Here is an 18,739-nt window from a genome sequence, read left to right on the forward strand (position 1 = left end):
AACTTTGACCTTTGTGGTCATAAATATTTTAACATGTTTAGAATGTCATAACGATAATTCCTGTTGAAGTTGAGTCCGATTGGACCAATTTTAACATTTGACCTTTGACCCCTGAACTTTGACCTTTGTGGTCACAAATATTTCCATATGTTTAGGATGTCAAGTTGCATCAGCGTACTATATTACATGTAGCAGATAATTGAATTTTTGATTGTTTTCCAGTCGCGAGTGTTGCGCCATGACATATACTAGGCACGGCGGTAAACACCGACATTCCTTAGAGTAGAAGTACACAAAATTTATGTTCTAAGACCTTTGACATTTTTTTTGTCGCGAGCAACAAGTCTTTCAATTCGCGCGATCGTCCTTGACTATGCTTCAGTGGCCATGAAAGCTATTATCTGAAACTGTTCGACAGAGACTGCCTCATTTCAAATATATAGTTTTAGTTTTGGTTTTGGTTTTGGTCACGTGGTTTCCTATTGTCCTGCCTAACCACTTGAATCACAAGATATCGAACTCTTTGTTTCTACCTTTTGTTTAAAACTAAACATTTGTGACAGGTAGTTTCGGTTTTGGTTTCAGTTTCTTATATAAAGTGGTGTGACGAATAAAATTACAGGATTTTCGAGTTACCTGATCTAAGTATACAAAAGAAATGTTTAAATTTCGCAGTGCAATATTCACGAGCAGAGAAGTCGAACAAAACAGTCTACATTTGAAAGCATTGATTTAGTTTGAAAGCATTGGCTTGAGACTACGAAATAGCCTAAGCTGATTTCACTGTGAAAATATATAGACCATCGAAATATTTGCATTCGCCATTACAAAAGGGGCCACTACTGTAATTGTATAGGTGCTATAAACAAAATCGATTCATGTCCTTAATCCCATGTACCAGAATCGATGGAAGGCCATTATGTGACCTCTAATAACCTAATGGCTTTTACTGAAGCAATTTTTACTGCAAAAAGTAGAAGATAGAGGGGAGAAGATTGGGGTGTGTGTGGGGGTGTGTGTGTTGGGGGGGGGATATGGGCCGGGAGAGAGAGAAACATATGAGAGAGAGCACTGGAAGTGAAAGGGGAGGAGAGCTCGAGATGAAGATATCGAATGTAGGGGAGGAGGAGGGGAAATGGGTAATTTAGGAAAGAGGTGGTTATATAGGAGGGAGCCCCTCTTAAAGAGGTATGGGTTGTGCTTCCCGGGGATAATAAACTAATTCATAATCAAATCATCTCCATGCATCGTTTATGTTTCATACAAACAAACAAATTCCCCCCACCCCACCCCATCCTTCAGTATACGCGCATGTATATTATGATTTCTAGGCCTAGAACTCGTGAGAGTAATATGCCATCACCTACCTTCGACAGAGAGCATCAACTGTCGTCCGCGGGATAGATTTCCGATATCAATCATGATAATAATTATGTTAGCACAATAGGCTATTGTATACTTCTGGTTATATACCCTATACTGTGTCCTCCCAGCATAATAGTGTTATGATTGCAGATCAGATCAGCTCTACTTTTTAATCCCTTGATTTTTGGTTTCTGAACAAAAGAGAAACCAAAACTATATATTTGAAATGAGGGAATGTATTATAATAGCTCTGTCTTCAAATTGTACTAATGTAACGACCAATAAGTAAATGAGCGTGTTTATAGTAGCTGTATACGGAACGATTGTACTGCAATAACAATCGATTTCGCTGTACTGACAAACCGTGCATTTGCGTGGCAACTTTAACTGTTTTAACAATTAAAGTTGCCACGCAAATGCACGGTTTGTAGGTCAAAGGTCATACGAGGTCAAATGTTGAAATGGGCCTGGTTGTGCTTGAACTTCGTAAAAATCATCCTTGATGTGAGGGAAACATGAACACGTCAAGATGATGCTAAAGGTCAAATGAGGTCAGATGTAGCCACCTGATATTCGTGGCTCTTGAGCCACAGTAGCTCTAGCTCCTTTTGTGTACAGTTTTATAAGCAACAAGGATTGTATAATTGGTACTATAAATGGGACATTTAGTGTTGTCCGGCAAGGCCCGCAGAACTGGCATAGTATTTGTTCGCGGGCAACTCAACCCAAACCTCCACGTGGTGTCGGATGGGTAACGCAAACTTGGGCTCTGGGGAACAGGCTTGGATGCGAGGAATTCAAGCTAGCGGAGCACAGTGTCTTATAAATATTTGTCCATACTCCGTTGGTGAGCGACGGGCGATTGGTATTTCACCGAACGCAAGAAAAGAAGTCCTATCTGATTGGCTAGAAATCGATCGCTAGATCGCTCAGTGGTAAAGTACAAACGCAAAATGTATTCAATTCTATTGAAATCAATATTCTATTATTGACCCAGATAAAGAAAGTTTACATATGTATTGTGTTATAGACTTGTGATTGAATATTCTATACAAGCACCTGGATCTTAGCTGAATAAGCTAAACGTGTTCCTTTATATAATTGTAATTCTCAAACAGTTAAATATATCACAATTTTGATGAACGGTTTAAAAATCGTTACGGATAAAATGCAGTAAAATATATCCACATCAAACAGCAATCGCCGCTAATTAGTGTATTGCATTTCAAGTTAGTGTATTGGAAACACAACCTGGGTTTTACCTGACAACAAATCGTATTTTCTTGTAATAGCAACATCAATCATATGGAGTACTATGCGCAAATCGTAATAATGTGTAGAATAGAAACTCTGTGGTATCTCATATGATAGTCATATTGTGTAAATGGTATGCTTAGCCTGAGTCGCTCGACCTATCTCGAACAAAATCGCCATGCGTAGCTGTTGAAAAACGAGAGGATTCGCCGTACTATCACGGCAATTTTTGACACGAAGATATAGGGATGATGACGCTGTGCGGAGGATCATGTTTAGTTTTGACCCCGTTCTAGCCCTTCCTCGGCTGACTCAGCCTGGTGTGGCTCTGAAGAGATACCGTTTGGTTTTTTACCACGTCTGCAAAGAAACAAATTTGGATTCATCGTACGAGTATACACATACAGCAAGAGACATACAACGTGGCACAAAGAATATATATAGAAGGAAATAACTAAGATCATGAAGATGCAGTGAACCATACAACGTTTTGTGACTGAATGAAGATATACAGGTGCAATTTGACAAAGGAGTGAGTACTGGCGCAAATAACCACAGTAGTTGAAAGCGCCATACAAATCTACAAAAAAAAAATTAGTGTTTGAGGTATTCAAAGTGATGAAACAACATTTTAAAATAAAATCTGTTTAACTTTTATATGAACACCGGCAATTGTTTCTAATGTTTTATAGCTACATATAAATGCATAGTACTGACAGCATGCGTTAGATTGTTGATAATATTGAACAATAAATTGATACTGCTATTGTATTGAAGTGAAGTAATCTAAGAGCAGGGGTATGGTGGTTCATCTCGATGTACTTTTCTCCCCCACCAGACCCAAGTGCAGGGAATAAAAAAAATTGTTGAAAAAAAATTAACAAAATAAAAACTACTGTGTTTATACTGACGGCAAAAGTTCTATTGTGTATCAAATATAATTATCTTTAGATATATGAGGGCGGCAGATAAATTTAGCAGCAACGTACGTTTAGGTCGTTTAAGTTTTAATTATTAGTTTTGAGAACAGAGTTCTAATAGTTGCTTTTAACGTGCTGGTTTAAAATCAAAACAGCCTGTTCTCTTCTTATAGTACGTTTAAGGGACCCTTGGACTATGTTTGCCTGCCAAGAGGTTGGATTTGAGGTGCATGTGCTTGGTTTAAAATGGTATTTAGAATATCAAATGAAAGTTCATACTATAGCACCTATGGGCATCTGCAGAAGTGTATAGCAATGATAACCTTTCGTGCATGCTAAAAAATGTTGAATGTTAAATTTTGGTATTTATACAGCGCCTTTCACATGTGAACATGTACCAAAGCGCTTTACATTTAATTTAAACACTCCACGCTAGAAGCATTTTGGAAAGGCTAACACCGAGCGACGCGGCGGTAGATGCCGCGGATGCCGGTAGATGCAAGTATGAATACAACATCATTTAAGTGTATAATCCCTTGTAATCTTTAGGTCCGATAAGTGTGAAAGTTTGTGAATGATGTTCTCTACGTCAGTGGAGAATTACGATATGTGCAAGTGCATCCGCAGTAGCCATATTATAGGGTATAATACCATTAAATACTCGGACTATGGCATAGTCTACAAAAGCCCGGATCAGTAGTCTGACGCTCTAACCACAAAAAACTGCGATAGATCGATGTGTGAAAGTACAGTACAGTAAGCCCCATAATATTAAGGTACTAGTTGTGCCCCCCCCCCGTATATCCTAAATAAAGACAAATATGTCCAAATTAAAACAAACAACCAATACCTGTACTCTTTACAGCGAACGCTCTCTGTACAAATCAATAGGGCATGCAATGGAGCAAACTGCAACTTTTAAATTGGCTTCTTCTTGGGTTTTTGGATCATCGTGTCTTTATTTCTTGAAAAATTTCAACGAATGAGGTCTTAAACTCGAGCTAAAAGATGCGGCTATCAGCTGCTAGTTTCAGCAGGAGCTTAATTTGTTGGCTTACTGTATTTACTATAGCCTATGAATGGGTGCTGTAGTCCGGAAAGAATTAACGAATTGCGAAAAATAGTTCGATTCGAAGCTAAAGCTGTTGCAGCCTTGAGATGCTGGATACTAGTACTATTTTCCGCTAATTTTGGCAATGAAAACGATTGGTTTATTTACAAAGCATGATTGACAGTAGCATTGGGTGTCACTTTTGGAATTAATCAGTTTTCAAAATATTAAATTTGGGACAGTAAATATCATTTATCATGGTTATTTTGTACCCAGCGAAAAATATCATGGAACAATAGAACTCAAGGGGGGGGCACTCCAACTTTGGAGATGACGCATATGTAGGGCTGTTAAGACCCCCTTTCATTTGATCTGTCACCCAAAGACCCTTACTTGTTCAATTTTAACAGCAACTTTCATTTATCCATTTAGAACTAGAAATTCAATTTTCGAGGTTTCTGTTGCGCTGTTTCGGCTCTCACCCAAAGATTCCATTTTAAAAAAAAAGTCATGTTCTCACCCAGTGACCCCATATTTTTTACATTTTGCTCTCACCGAATGCCAAAAATCATGCTCTCACCCAATGACCCCATATTTTTTACATTTTGCTCTCACCGAATGCCCCTTAGTGCGAAAGTGCCAGCCCTACACCTATATCCATTTCAAATTGAGTGCCCCCAGGCGGCTCCCGGAACATCTTAGTCTTCTTTTAATATCAGTCGTTTATTTTTAAAACGTGCTGGTCACAGCTACCGCGTGATTCTATAATAGCTTCATATAAGGGCTGTGTAAAGCTACTTCAGGTTAGTCCGACGAGTAGGACCTTTTTTCTAAGTTACCAGACTATGATCACTATCTCACATGGCACAAGAAAGACGAATCGCGAAAGTCCAGTGACCGCGCCGCCCGATTAGTGGATTTTTGTGGTTAATCTTTCTTGAGCGATCAGAGTCAGAGTATAGTTGGTAAACAGGTCCTACTCGTCGGACTACTTGAGGTGGATAGGGGTAAAAAAATTATTGTCATTTTGAGCAAAACACATGTGTATTTATGATTTGCTGTCCCCTCTTGCTACGCCTCTGAATAAAATGTTACACTTTCCCACGGGGATGGCAAATAGTTGGCATCGCATAATTTGATGTTTCCATAAAGGTATTTCTTATTTAGTTGGGTTGTTATTCGATATTTATCACAGTAAATATTAAATATAATCTTGATCGATTTGTACCGCCATTGTTTTTTTCTTTAAATAAATTATATTATCCTCTGCCAAGTACGTGAACCCCTGTACAATTATGAACGAGACTGAAACTATTCGCTATTTCTGATTGGTCAAGAGGTGGAGCCAATTTTATTCTCATCATAGCGTCAAATGACTTAAACCGCAATCCAATGTTCATAGTAAACTTTCTCTCGGGTAAAATAGACTGCCTGGTAAATCACTGGGAGGTATGAAGGGAGCCCTCCTAAAAAGAAGAAAAAACACAACTGTTTAAAGCAAGTTGGGCAGGACACGAATCACTTAAAATGCCTACATGAAGATTTGTTGTACAGTACACAATATCGAGACTATTTATTATATTATAATATCGAGATTAATAACATATTTTTAAATTTCTCAAAAGTCGACTATGGCAAAATCAGAAGCGCGGATCAGTAGTCTGACGCTCTAACCAACTACATTACAGTAAGCCAAAGAATTAAAGTACCAGTTTTGTTCACCCCTGTATATCCTAAATAAAGACAAATATGTCCCAATTAAAACAAACAATGCCTGTACTCTCAGCTCTGATTTAAGACTTTATTTGTTGAAATTGGTTAAGAATTAAAGAAACGGTGATCAAAAACATAATTAAGAAACGAAATAAAAAGTTGCATTTTTGTGTTCTAAACAATGAATGAACGACGCTAGTTTTAGCGTGCTAATCAATGGAAGCACGACGCCAGTTCTCTTGTTCGTGAACGCTCTCTGTACAAATCAATAGGGCATGCAATGGAGCAAACTGCATCTTTTAAATTGGCATCTTCTTGGGTTTTGGGTTTTTTGGATCGTCGTGTCTTTATTTCTTAAACAATTTCAACGAATGAGGTCTTAAACTCGAGCTAAAAGATGCGGCTATTGGCTGCTGGTTCCAATTATGACATATCTGCTTTTGGTTAGGATATGCACTGGTGAACGTAACTGGTACCTTCATTTTTTGGCTTACTGTATTTACTATAGCCTATGAATGGGTGGTGTAGTCCAGAAAGAATAAACGAATTACGAAAAGCCTGATATTTGAGCAAATGGGGTTCGGAATTTGTATACAGGGTATCTTAGAATATGTTGGGGTATATTTGAAAGGGAACTAAAAAATAGTGCGATTCAAATCTAAAGCTGCAGCAGTCTGCAAACATTCTGGTTCTATAGTATTATTTTCCGCTAATTTTGGCAATGAAATTTGGGGTGTCGTGAAACGAGAACGATTGGTTTATTGACAAACGATTGATTGACAGTAGCATTTGGGTGTCACTTTTGGAATTAATGAGTTTTTTTAAAAACTTAATATTTAAAAAAATATTAAATTCGTCGTCGTCGTGGTCCTATGGGTCATGACTGACCCTTTGTGACCCTGTTGATGATGGTATTCCAGCAGCTTCTGTCTTGAGCCAGACGGTGGGCTGCGACGAGAGAAAGGCCTGTTTGAATTCCATCAGTCCATCTAAGCTTCTGTCTACCTCTTCTACGACTGCCTTCTATGTGACCTTGCATAATTATCTTCTCAATGCTGTCTCCATCTCTTCTAGAAATGTGGCCAAAATACGCCAGTTTAAAACGATCTATTTTTTGGGACACGGAAGCATGGTCTCCAATTTGGTTTCTTACAAATTCGTTGGTCTTATGTTCTTTCCATGATATTCTCAGCATCTTCCGCCAGCACCACATTTCAAACGCCATGATCTTTTTCTTATCTGTCATTCCAACCGCCCACGTTTCACAGCCATACAAGGCAATCGGGAAAACCAGAGCATCCATAATATGAATCTTGGTAGCTTTAGAAATACCTCTGTCTTTCCATATATCTGTCAACGCAATTATTGCCGATGATCTTGCCATGGCTAGGCGTCTCCTGATTTCCTGTGAACTGCCCCCTGCATTGTCTATTAGTGATCCCAGAAAGTTGAAAGTGTCAACTTGTTCCACATCTTCTCCATTCACCTTCACTTGCTGATTTGTATCTCCTCCACAGATCATTATCTTTGTTTTCTTGACATTGAGATGCAGCCCAAATTCCTCACTACTTGCTTTTACTCTGTCTATAAGGTCCTGAAGCTCATCTGATGACTTTGCAATAAGGGTGGTGTCGTCAGCGTATCTGAGGTTGTTAATCTTTCGTCCCTCCGACTGACACCTGACCTGTAACACCAACAAATGCTCTCCTCATGATGTACTCTGCATATATGTTAAAAAGGTACGGTGATAAGAATGCATCCTTGACGAACGCCTTGGCCAATAGTGAACCACTCACTGTCTCCACTCTCTGTTCTAACGGTGGCTTCTTGGTTGTGATATAATGAGCAAATCAGGTCAGTCACATGCTCGGAGAACCCCATTTCTTTCATTAAATTTGGGACAGTAAATAACACTTATCATGGTTTTAGATATGTTTTGTACCCAGCAAAAAATATCATGGAACAATAGAACTGAAGTTCTTTAAGGGAAGGGGTATGAACGTTTGGACAGTATTTATTGTGGGACATTAGAGCACATCAGACATATCGAATTGCATTCTGAATACGAAGAATGTGCTTCTGATATCATATAATTTAGATTTTTGAAATTCGCAATGTAATACACATTTTATGGCAAATCATTAAAAATTGATATTTTGATATTTAACAGTACTTGAAGTAAACTTTATAAATCTGATGATTTATACTTAAAGTGTATGTAGGTGGGATGAAAAGCCGACGATCAATTGAAAATTTTGACCTTTCGTATTGAAGATATGGATTTTTTCCCCAAAACACCAAAAAAAATAGGTCTTTTGGGGGAAAAATCCATATCTTCAATATAAAAGGTCAAAATTTTCAATTGATCGTCAGCTTTTCCTCCCAGCTACATACACTTTAAGAATATATCATTAGATTTATAAAATTTATTTCGAGGACTGTTATATATCAAAAATTTGAAAAATATCAAATTTTAATAATTTGTCATAAAATTTGTATTACATCGTGAATTTCAAACAATGAAAATTATTTGATATCAGAAAGACATGCTTCGTATTCAGAATGCAATTCGATACGTCTGAGGTGCTCTCATGTCCCACAAAAAAATACTGTCGAAACGCCATAAACGCTCATTCAAGATCCCTTAATGTTGCGTGTAAATATATAGTCTCGCGGAACATCTTAGCTACCGCATGACTCTATATTAGAGACCTTGCGAAATGAAGTTAGAAACCACAAACTTTAACGTCTAGAGGATTATAGAGGATTATGTATTCAAAACCACGCTGCCATTAAAGCCGCTTGAAGTTAAAGTTAACGCGAGAATCTATAGTGTGCCGTAAATTATGATGAAATACGTCATAATTTAGAACAATAGTTTGCCAATTCCTCATAGACTACATAATTATCACTTATGTATTATCCAGTTAATAGACCAAGAGGATTATGTATTCAAAACCACTCAAATCTAATTTGGTTGGGTAAAAACATGCTACATGTTGCTGAAAATTATTGATTGAATTAGATCAAAATAATTGTTGTTCCAAACGTCACACTTGTTATATACTTTTGTGTGTGCTCATGGCGTACACCAAATCAGTTTGCGGAACCAAGTTTTTAGCTTGACTTCAACGCCAAGGGGATTAAGTTCCCGTAAAATGGTCTGGTTTTACTTGAGCCAGCAGTATACGATACTTCTGGAAGAGTAAAGCAGGTGCATAACATTTTATATATAACATGTCATAGGTTGTGCCTGGTAAGAGAGGGGTAGGTAGGAGGAGGAGGGGGGCATTGGAAGTGGACAGGGAGGTGCTTTGCTGGTAGCCAAGGGGGGGGGGGGCTCCCCCGTGGGACATCTTGTCTTCCTTCTTGACCCTCCCCTTGGCCGCCGTGATATTTTACGCTTTTAGGCCTTTTTCTGCCATTTTAAGCCCATTTTTGTAAAAACGTTTCCCTTTGAGAATCGGCCCACGCCCTCCTAACAGAAAAACCCTTACAAAATCACGGGGGAGGGGGAAACAGGAGTGCGAGTGGGTAATTATAGGAGGGTCAAGTTTGAGAGAGCGAGTACAGATAGAGGGGAGAAGGAGGGGAAAATAAGGAGAATGTAGGGAAGGGGAAACAGGAGGGGAAGGGGGAAAGAGATTCAGAAGGAGGGGAAAGAAATAAAGAATATGTATTTCATTAGGCTTTGCGAAGTAAACATGGTAAATTGGAATATGAAATTGACAAAGCTGACGAGCCTTTATTAAATAATATTATATATATATATATAGACCTATAACTATCGTAAGAATAGTAATAGGTTAGAGTCTTTTGTCTTGAAGTGGGACTAATAACCACTTGACTAAACAAAAGAGAGACATTTGGGTGTAGTCGGTAACAAGCTCTTACACATGTCCTTCTTTTGAACGCACATTGATACACATGTCCCGAGTTTAAGCGACAAGACGCTGTTGTTGCAGTAACCAACCATACGTTCGCGTTGGAATAAATTTGAGCAAGAAATCCAATCGATATTTCTGAAGTTGCCGTTCCAGTTAAAGTAACTTCATTCCGCAAAGTCTCTAATATCTTCATATACCGTATACGTCTAGCCCTCTTCTATGGTTCCATTATCTATTGTATTTCTTTTGTTAAAAGCCTGGTCAACTCTTGATTATATCAAGTAATGTGGACAGGTCAAGATAATCTTGGTCAGGTCAAGATAATCGTGGTCAGGTCAAGATAATCTTGGTCAGGTCAAGATAATCTTGGTCAGATCAATAAATTTTGAACAAGAGAAGTACATTTAGAAACATTGGCCACATTATTTGACTTTTTGGACATTTCAACAAACTTAAATTGCATCAAAGTACATTATGATGTGATCAAACTATAGAGGGCTCTAATTTTGAATTTATATATATATTTTACACGAAGTTTATGCATATCATTTTTAAATGAAGATGGTAAACAACATGTGTATATTGAATGACACCAAGAACACCTCTATTGAATAATGTAAATTAGTTTGTATTATGTCTTAAGCCTGTATAATTAGGACGAGGGTGTCAATCTACCTTTGTCCCCTCTCCCAACAAAACGCAGATTCCGACAAATTAGGTTACAAAACAAGAGCCACGCGGTCTTACATCAGTTAACCAAGGATATTTTGAGCACCTAAAATGCTGTATATGTACATTACAGGCCACAAGACTAGATGCAGGAAACCTACAACAATCTGCGGCCTCGTATCAATTTGTAAGCGCTCTTTTTTAAAATTCATAGTTCATTGAATTTACAACCGTATGACAAAACAGCTTTTTACACAAGATTTGCAATTTAAAGAGAATTAACCATTGCTCATTCTAGTGACTCTAGTATATATATGGACAATATAAGTGTGCTTTTTCATTTAATGACATAAAATATGAAAAATATTGTAAGGAACACTTGAGGAAGTTGAGGTTTTGACTGTTAAACCTACATTTTGGTCAAAAAATGTGCTTGGAAAGGTAGTGTTTAACAGATTTTCCACATTCTTATCTGTTGACCTAGTGACTAAAAGTGCTTTTAGGGGGAAGTGTTAGCTTTCGTTTGATATTAAAAAAAATTCTGATTGGATGAAGGGAACACTTGAAGTTTCGACAAAACCAATCAAAGAAGCCCATTTTTTAGCTAGAAGCTTCACAGATCCTACATTGCTATGCACTCAACCGTATAGTATAATCAAAGACTGTGGTGGAGACATTCGCTGCTTGTTGTTCTCAGCTTGAATGCTCTTGGGACGAAAATGCGTGTTCAGGAGTATCGAAGTGGAAACCTGTGTGCATGGTGGTATATAAGAGAATCGTTTTTGTATAGATACCTTTCCATATGAACCCCATCCAAAATAGGTCGAGGAGGGTACCCAGGAATATGGTTGATTTGGTTCAGGACATTTATTCTATAAGTATATTAAAGATTCTATGGTGTTAAAAACTTTAAAAGAGTTACCTTTATGTCTAGGTAAAACACTTTGGTAATTTGACCTTTGAACTATTTACATATTCATTATTAATATTATGAATTAATAATGAATTGATAACGCTCTTGATTGGGATCATACTGCAGTTACTGTCCGTTTTCCTATACACAATACACAGTGCTCTCACCATTGACGCGTGACCTCTACAAAAGATATATGTTGGAAGAATGGACACTTGCCTAGTTAACATCACTGTGTGAAAAATAACCAGCCAATATTTAATTTATTCTCCAAACTTCTAGCAAATATATTTCTCTAACATGACCTAAAATTACAGCTAGGTTAGATGTGTTCAGAAATGGTCGCACTTTTGTAAAATATGAGTGAGGGCAAGGCATAGCTAGCCAACTCCCCGTGTTAATTGAATGGAGATTTGACCGAAAATATTGGTATCGGACCGCTCACTTCTGAAGGATGCCACAAAAAAAACGGTACAAGCTACATTTAAATTATTCTATGAAATTCTAGAAAATATAGTTTTGTTACATGTCCTAAATTTTTAGCTAATTTTAATAGGTGTTGGAGAGGGTCGCACTTTTGTGTTTTAGGAAGGATATGTAAACGACAAATAACACCAAAAATATGAAGAAATTATTTCCAAACTGTGTTAAGTCAACAATCATTATGTTGCTCATTTTCAAGAATGCTGGTTAACAAAAAGCAGGCCATTGTCTCATTTCGTAAACAAAGGTCCACATACCATTGTGTCCTTGCGTTTCCTTTATAATCAGTTACCCAACTGAAGCTATAATACCAGCTTTATTGCGATATCGCACATGCAAAAACAGACACATGTGCACAACCAGAGAAGATCCGACTTAATCAGTTGAGCTGTTTCAATGAGTGTTATCTTGGTTTAATAGCTTTTAATGGGGTTTAAGTCCTGCAAAGGTCGAGATGAATTCTACTGTAGACATGACTGCATCATGTATGACCACAAGTGAATTGAATAGAATCTCCCGTAAAATCATTTGAATCAATTCTGTATTGATTTGATTAAATCACTTGCATTTGTTACTAGATAAGACTCATAGACTCGAACGCAGGACACATGGGAAGAATATTACACTGTCTCGGTGTGTTTTTATTTTGAGAAAAAACCTAAACTTTACAAGATAATACATCAGCTTTTCCATTTTGTCTTTTGGAAACTATATTACAACAAATTCGTTTATTTTGGCTCGCCGTATATGTAAGATAAACGGTTCAAAACAGACCATACCTCAACAAGACACCGATTATCTATAGTAATTTTCTGTTGCTTACCCTTTATCTATTACATAAGTTATCAGACTATACTCAGTTCAGACTATGATCACTATCTCACATGGCGGAAGAAAGACGAATCGCCAAAGTCCAGTGACGGCGCCGCCAGATTAGTGGATTTTTGTGGTTTCAAAATCATTCTTGAGCGATCAGAGTCAGATTATAGTTGGTAAACAGGTCCTACTCGTCAGACTACTTCAGGTGGGTAGGGGTAAAAAAATTATTGTCATTTTGAGCAAAACACATGTGTATTTATGATTTGCCAAACAGAAACTAACAAAATAAAAGTATAATTTTTTTATCATTTTGTCATAAGCACGATTTTCCACAAGTTACATTATTGTTTGTACCGTGGTGTGCCTGTTGTCATGTCGATGACAGACACGCGTACCAACCTTGAATAATTATACAGAATTGTGACGTAATATTCCGTACAGAGGGTATTCAATAGACGAGTTGACTTCTGACGTCAGGGCTCGTGTTTTTAAAACTCCCGCCACTTCACAATAAGGCTATTGAATAGTGTAGTGGTTGCATTGGGTTCAGTCAAGCATATTGATATACCAGTCCCTTGCCTTTGTTGATAAATATTGAGGTCAACTCATCTATACGACGTGGCGTCTCTCATGATAGAGCCATCATCATTCAAATAAAAGGGTGGGGGGCACTCCAACTTTGGAGGTGACGCGTATGTAGGGCTGTTAAGACCCCCTTTTTCAGCATTGCTGTCACCCAAAGACCCCATATTTTTTACGAACACATGCTCTGTCACCCGAAGACCCCTATTTTCCATTTGATCTGTCACCCAAAGACCCTTACAAGTTCAATTTGAACAGCAACTTTCATTTATCGCTGATTTTGTTACTTATTTTGAAAAAACAAGGAAATTTGAAGCCATTTAGAATTTGAAATTTGATTTTCGAGGTTTCTGTGGCGCTTTTTCGGCTCTCACCCAAAGATTCCATTTAAAAAAAAGATCATGTTCTCACCCAATGACCCCATATTTGTTCAATTTTGCCCTCACCGAATGCCAAAAATCGTGCACTCACCCAATGACCCCATATTTCTTACATTTTGCTCTCACCGAATGCCCCTTAGTGCGAAAGTGCCAGCCCTACACCTATATCCATTTCATATTGAAGTGCCCCCCCCCCCGGGATAAAAGTCTGGCCTCCATAAGGTAACAATAAAACAAGAGATAAGTATGAATGGCCGTGGAAACTTAAGCTACAGGGTGTCAGTGGCGTAGCTAGAGGGGGGCAAGGGGGGCAATTGCCCCCCCCCATATGCCATTCCGTCGGTTCAGACGGGACCGTCGGTTCATTTTGAATGGTCTACTAAGTGCCGGCCCGGAGGGCCGGTCGGCAAATCATGCAACTGCATCGTCGGTCATGTGAACTTGGGTCCGACTAAAAGTGTCAGTAATGTGAAAATTTGATTCAACATTACTTATTTGTATGGTATTTAGGCACACCGGCGCACTGTGTAACCTACGAAAATTATTTCAAACTTTCAAACACTATATTAAATAGCAACCTTTCTCTTTAAAACGTGTTAAAACCGGGGTTAAAACATTATTTCCTTACCTTCTCTAGTGATTTTCACTCAATTTTAACTGAACAAAATACTATATAGAAAGGTAAAAACATGCATCAAAAATGGCCCTCTACAACACTAAAACTACCAGGGGCTTTGCCCCTGGACCCCACCCGTTGCTCGCTCCTCTCGCTCGCTCGCTACGCTCGAATTGTCAATATTACTTGTCGGTTTGTGTCAAAAACTTGCCCCCCCCCAATATAAAAATCCTGGCTACGCATGTACGCCACTAGCTGCAGGGTGTCCCAGAATGATCCATACCGGGAAAATTGAAATTTGTTAGGTATGAATAGCATTGTTATCAGTCGTATTGCTTTTATTTTTAAATATTTAATATATTTAGCTTTCTTGGAAATTTAAGATTTTAAAAATCGAATGTTTTTAAAAGAAGTTACAGAATATTGCGTAAAAGTGGTATTTCCACGTTTTGACAGAACAACCTATTTTGAAAATATGTAAAATTAATAACCGTTCAGCACAAAGTAATTTAGAAAAGTTTTGCAGAATTTTTGTTATCTATCGATGATGTTACGAAGCAATCCTTGCATGTCATCTAATACTATTCCTGCATTAGCGGCCGTTTTAAAAACAATAATATTATTATAATATTCAATGAAATGCAGGCAGAGATTGACTTGTTATAATAAAATTATGTCTATATTGGCAAACCCACAGCTAAGGAAATGTGAAGATTAAATTTGCAGCAAGGTTTTCTTGAGCAAGTTATATCTTCTATAAGAATTACATTTTTGGGATAAAAAAAAAGTTGTGGTAAAAATGTATGTTTTCAGCAAAATGTCACTTAATCCAATATCAAAATTCAGTGTTTTAAGCTCTACATCTGTGCCAAATTTAGTGTATTTCGTATGACAAATATATGATTTCTACACTATAGGCCTATATATTGCAAAGTACGGCTGGGCAATAAGCGGCAATGTCTTATGAAGCCTTTGCGCTGTAAATTACACACATGCAGTTTTTGTCCAGTTTTATTCTACTTTTGCACCATATTTCATCAGTTTAGCTTCAACATGTTCAATATGGTATTTTTTTCGCGCGCTTCGCTCGCATTTCTAACATAAACTTATGATGGTACCAAAAGATGCTGGATTCAATAAACTTCAAGAAATTTTTACAACCCCCACCCCACCCCATGCCAAAAAGAATCTACGCCAATGTGCATGATTGCAATTTATTTTATAATATCATAATGCCGATGCCATTCCCACACCCCCGCGTCTAAGATATCCGGGGGGGGGGGGCGTCAATTCTGTTTCTTGTCACGGGCGCTACCAACCCTAGTTACGCCACTGATATGGACCAAATTTCAAGTGGCATTAATTCGTTACTGTGGAAAATGTACAAAATATGGCTTCCATGAATCTAAAAATATAGATATTTTAAAATTGGTTTATTACCATAAATCGAATATGGACATGTAGGATAGTATCTCTAGAAGTATTTTCGGCTAAAAAAATGAAACTTTGTTTAATTTAGAGTGACAAAATAACATATGAGAAAAAGTAGTCTACGAGGCTGTGAAATTAGGTAGAATTGTCTGTATTAACGATATTCGAACATGCCTTCGTGGCATTCTGAAGTCGCAAATATCTAGCAGAACTTTATTCTTATTTTAAGGTTCTGTTAATACCTCTGTTAAAACGCATCGCTATACGTGTACAAGCCTATTTAAAGAATATCCTATCTGCTAACAAAATCGAGCATGCTAAAATATTAATCTAAAGACTTCAATCTTTAATTTCCACCATAAATTTTGCACCTGTGATAAATATTTCTAGGCAAAACCTTAACAACAACAAAAGTAATATACTTGGCAGATTCCTTGCATTTTTCCTCATTATTCAAAATTGTCTCACCCCTTTATTAGTCAAATTGTGACTGAACATGCTGAATAAGAGCTTTGTACATCAAGAAATGTTTTGAGACCTCTCAATTGTGCAATTTTACAATGTTATTACAAAATAACTTGTGTATAAAAGTTTGTATTAATTGTGCATATAAATTTCTGTATAAATTTTGCCTAGATTCTGTATTATCTTTTAACAATTAAGTTGAATAAAAAACAAATTAGTAGAAGCAATTAAATAATTGCAATTTGGAGGGAAAATTTAGATACTGGCGTAAAAACACTAAAAATATATACACGAGCGTAAGCACAAAACAGACACATAAAATGCTAGCGCGTGATAACTTATATTTCAATTTACGATGAACCATATGGACCATCCTATTCTTTTGATTTTTATTATTTGCAATAATTCAATTGAATCAATTAATCGCGACAATTTTGATGGTTACAAAGATGAGAGCAAAACTGTCTAAACCAAACACTAGAATCCACAACATGCTCATCTAATCAGGGCACAGTTCTTCAACCCCAATATATTTGTATATTCATTCAATGAGCTCTGAATATTTGGGTACAACAACTCATACCCTGCAACTTGTGTTCAAATTTTGCATTATGACTGTTTATTGAACTATCCCATTGGGATGAGGCCATTGTGGTCCACAGTGAAACTGAAAGCAAGAATTAACAACATTGTTTCACAGAAAAAGTTAAAATACAGATTGAGCCAAATGCAACTTGATGAGACAATAGAAGAAATATCAGAGACGCAGTGACGTAGCCGGAAGTTATGCCGGCAAGCCATGTATAGACGAATCCAATTTCACGCATTCCTACACCTTAATGGCTGGCAAAGTTGGGTCCCCGTCGGCTCCATCTCACCTAAAATGTGAAATGATTCGGCCTTGGAGGGTATTTTAAACTGCATTCTATCACCTGTGTTATACGTAGACAAAAGAATAATGATAGTGTACAACACAAAAGAATCGAACATCGAATTTTAAGCGGCTTTAATCCACCCAATTGGGCAGTCACTACACCAGTTTGGTGCATGCGGGGACCCGTCATGGCCGACCAAATCCTGACCATGACTTGGCTCGTTGGATTCGTCTATAGGACGGGAGCCTAAATCCACCAAAACCAGGTGGTTGTGGGTGGCGCGACGCACCCCATTGACAAAAATTGCTTTTCAGTGTAAAAATATAAATGATAATAATTATTATAATCACGGCCACTTTATGTGTTAAAACGTGTTAAACTGTTCATCAAAATGCCTCCAAAAGTTATGGTAAACAAGGTCCACATTTGGGGAATTTCTCACTGTCAACTCAACAAAAATCCTGCCTACGGACCTCTTTGTCTAAATTTCAACTCTGATACTCCAGGGGTGAAGGAGTCATTTGGCATGTTTGGTTGCCATTTTGTTAAACCCATGCTAGCAACACAGTGGCCCAAGAGTGGAAATGGCAAAATGAGTCATCCAACCGACCTCTCCTTATAATACTTATTACTCTTTCAATACTTCTTACTCTTATTTTTGACTTGACTTGATTAGACTTGACTTGACTTTCAAAGAAATTGTGTGTTCCGAGAGAAAGATTTGCACTTTTCTTACTTTTTTTGTTGCTAAATTGGTTCCCATAATTTCATTTGAAAAGCGCGTGAAGGGCGCAAAAAAAATTTGAATTAATTTTTGCAATTAATGAAAACTAGGCGGTCACCCGTCTTTCACTATTTGTAAAAACAGAAGAATTCTTGGTTTGGGTGTTTGTGGAAGTTTTCAGTCAGTTTAAATTAGATTCTTGCTGCAGTGGTCCTTCCCACCAATGTTCATATACCTTCAACAATCTATGGCGATTTGCCCCCGCATGACCCCAAAATGACCTTGACATTTTTTGTCTTGCATCATTGGTTGTTCTCACCAAATTTCGGCGGTCCATCCCAACAAATTTCATGAACCTGGGCGATCTATGGCGATTTGACCCCTGATGACCCTGAATGGCCCAAAAATGACCTTGACATTTTTGTCTTGCATCGTTGGTCAATGTCACCAAATTCCATGAACCTGGAACAAACTATGGCGATTTGACCCCGGATGACCCCAAAATGACCTTGACATTTTTTGTCTTGCATCGTTGGTCGTTCTCACCAAATTTTATGAACCTTCGACAATAATGACGATTTGACTTCGGATA

The sequence above is a fragment of the Amphiura filiformis genome, chromosome 15 (genome assembly GCF_039555335.1).
Source record: "Amphiura filiformis chromosome 15, Afil_fr2py, whole genome shotgun sequence".
In the NCBI taxonomy this organism is placed as follows: Eukaryota; Metazoa; Echinodermata; class Ophiuroidea; order Amphilepidida; family Amphiuridae; genus Amphiura; species Amphiura filiformis.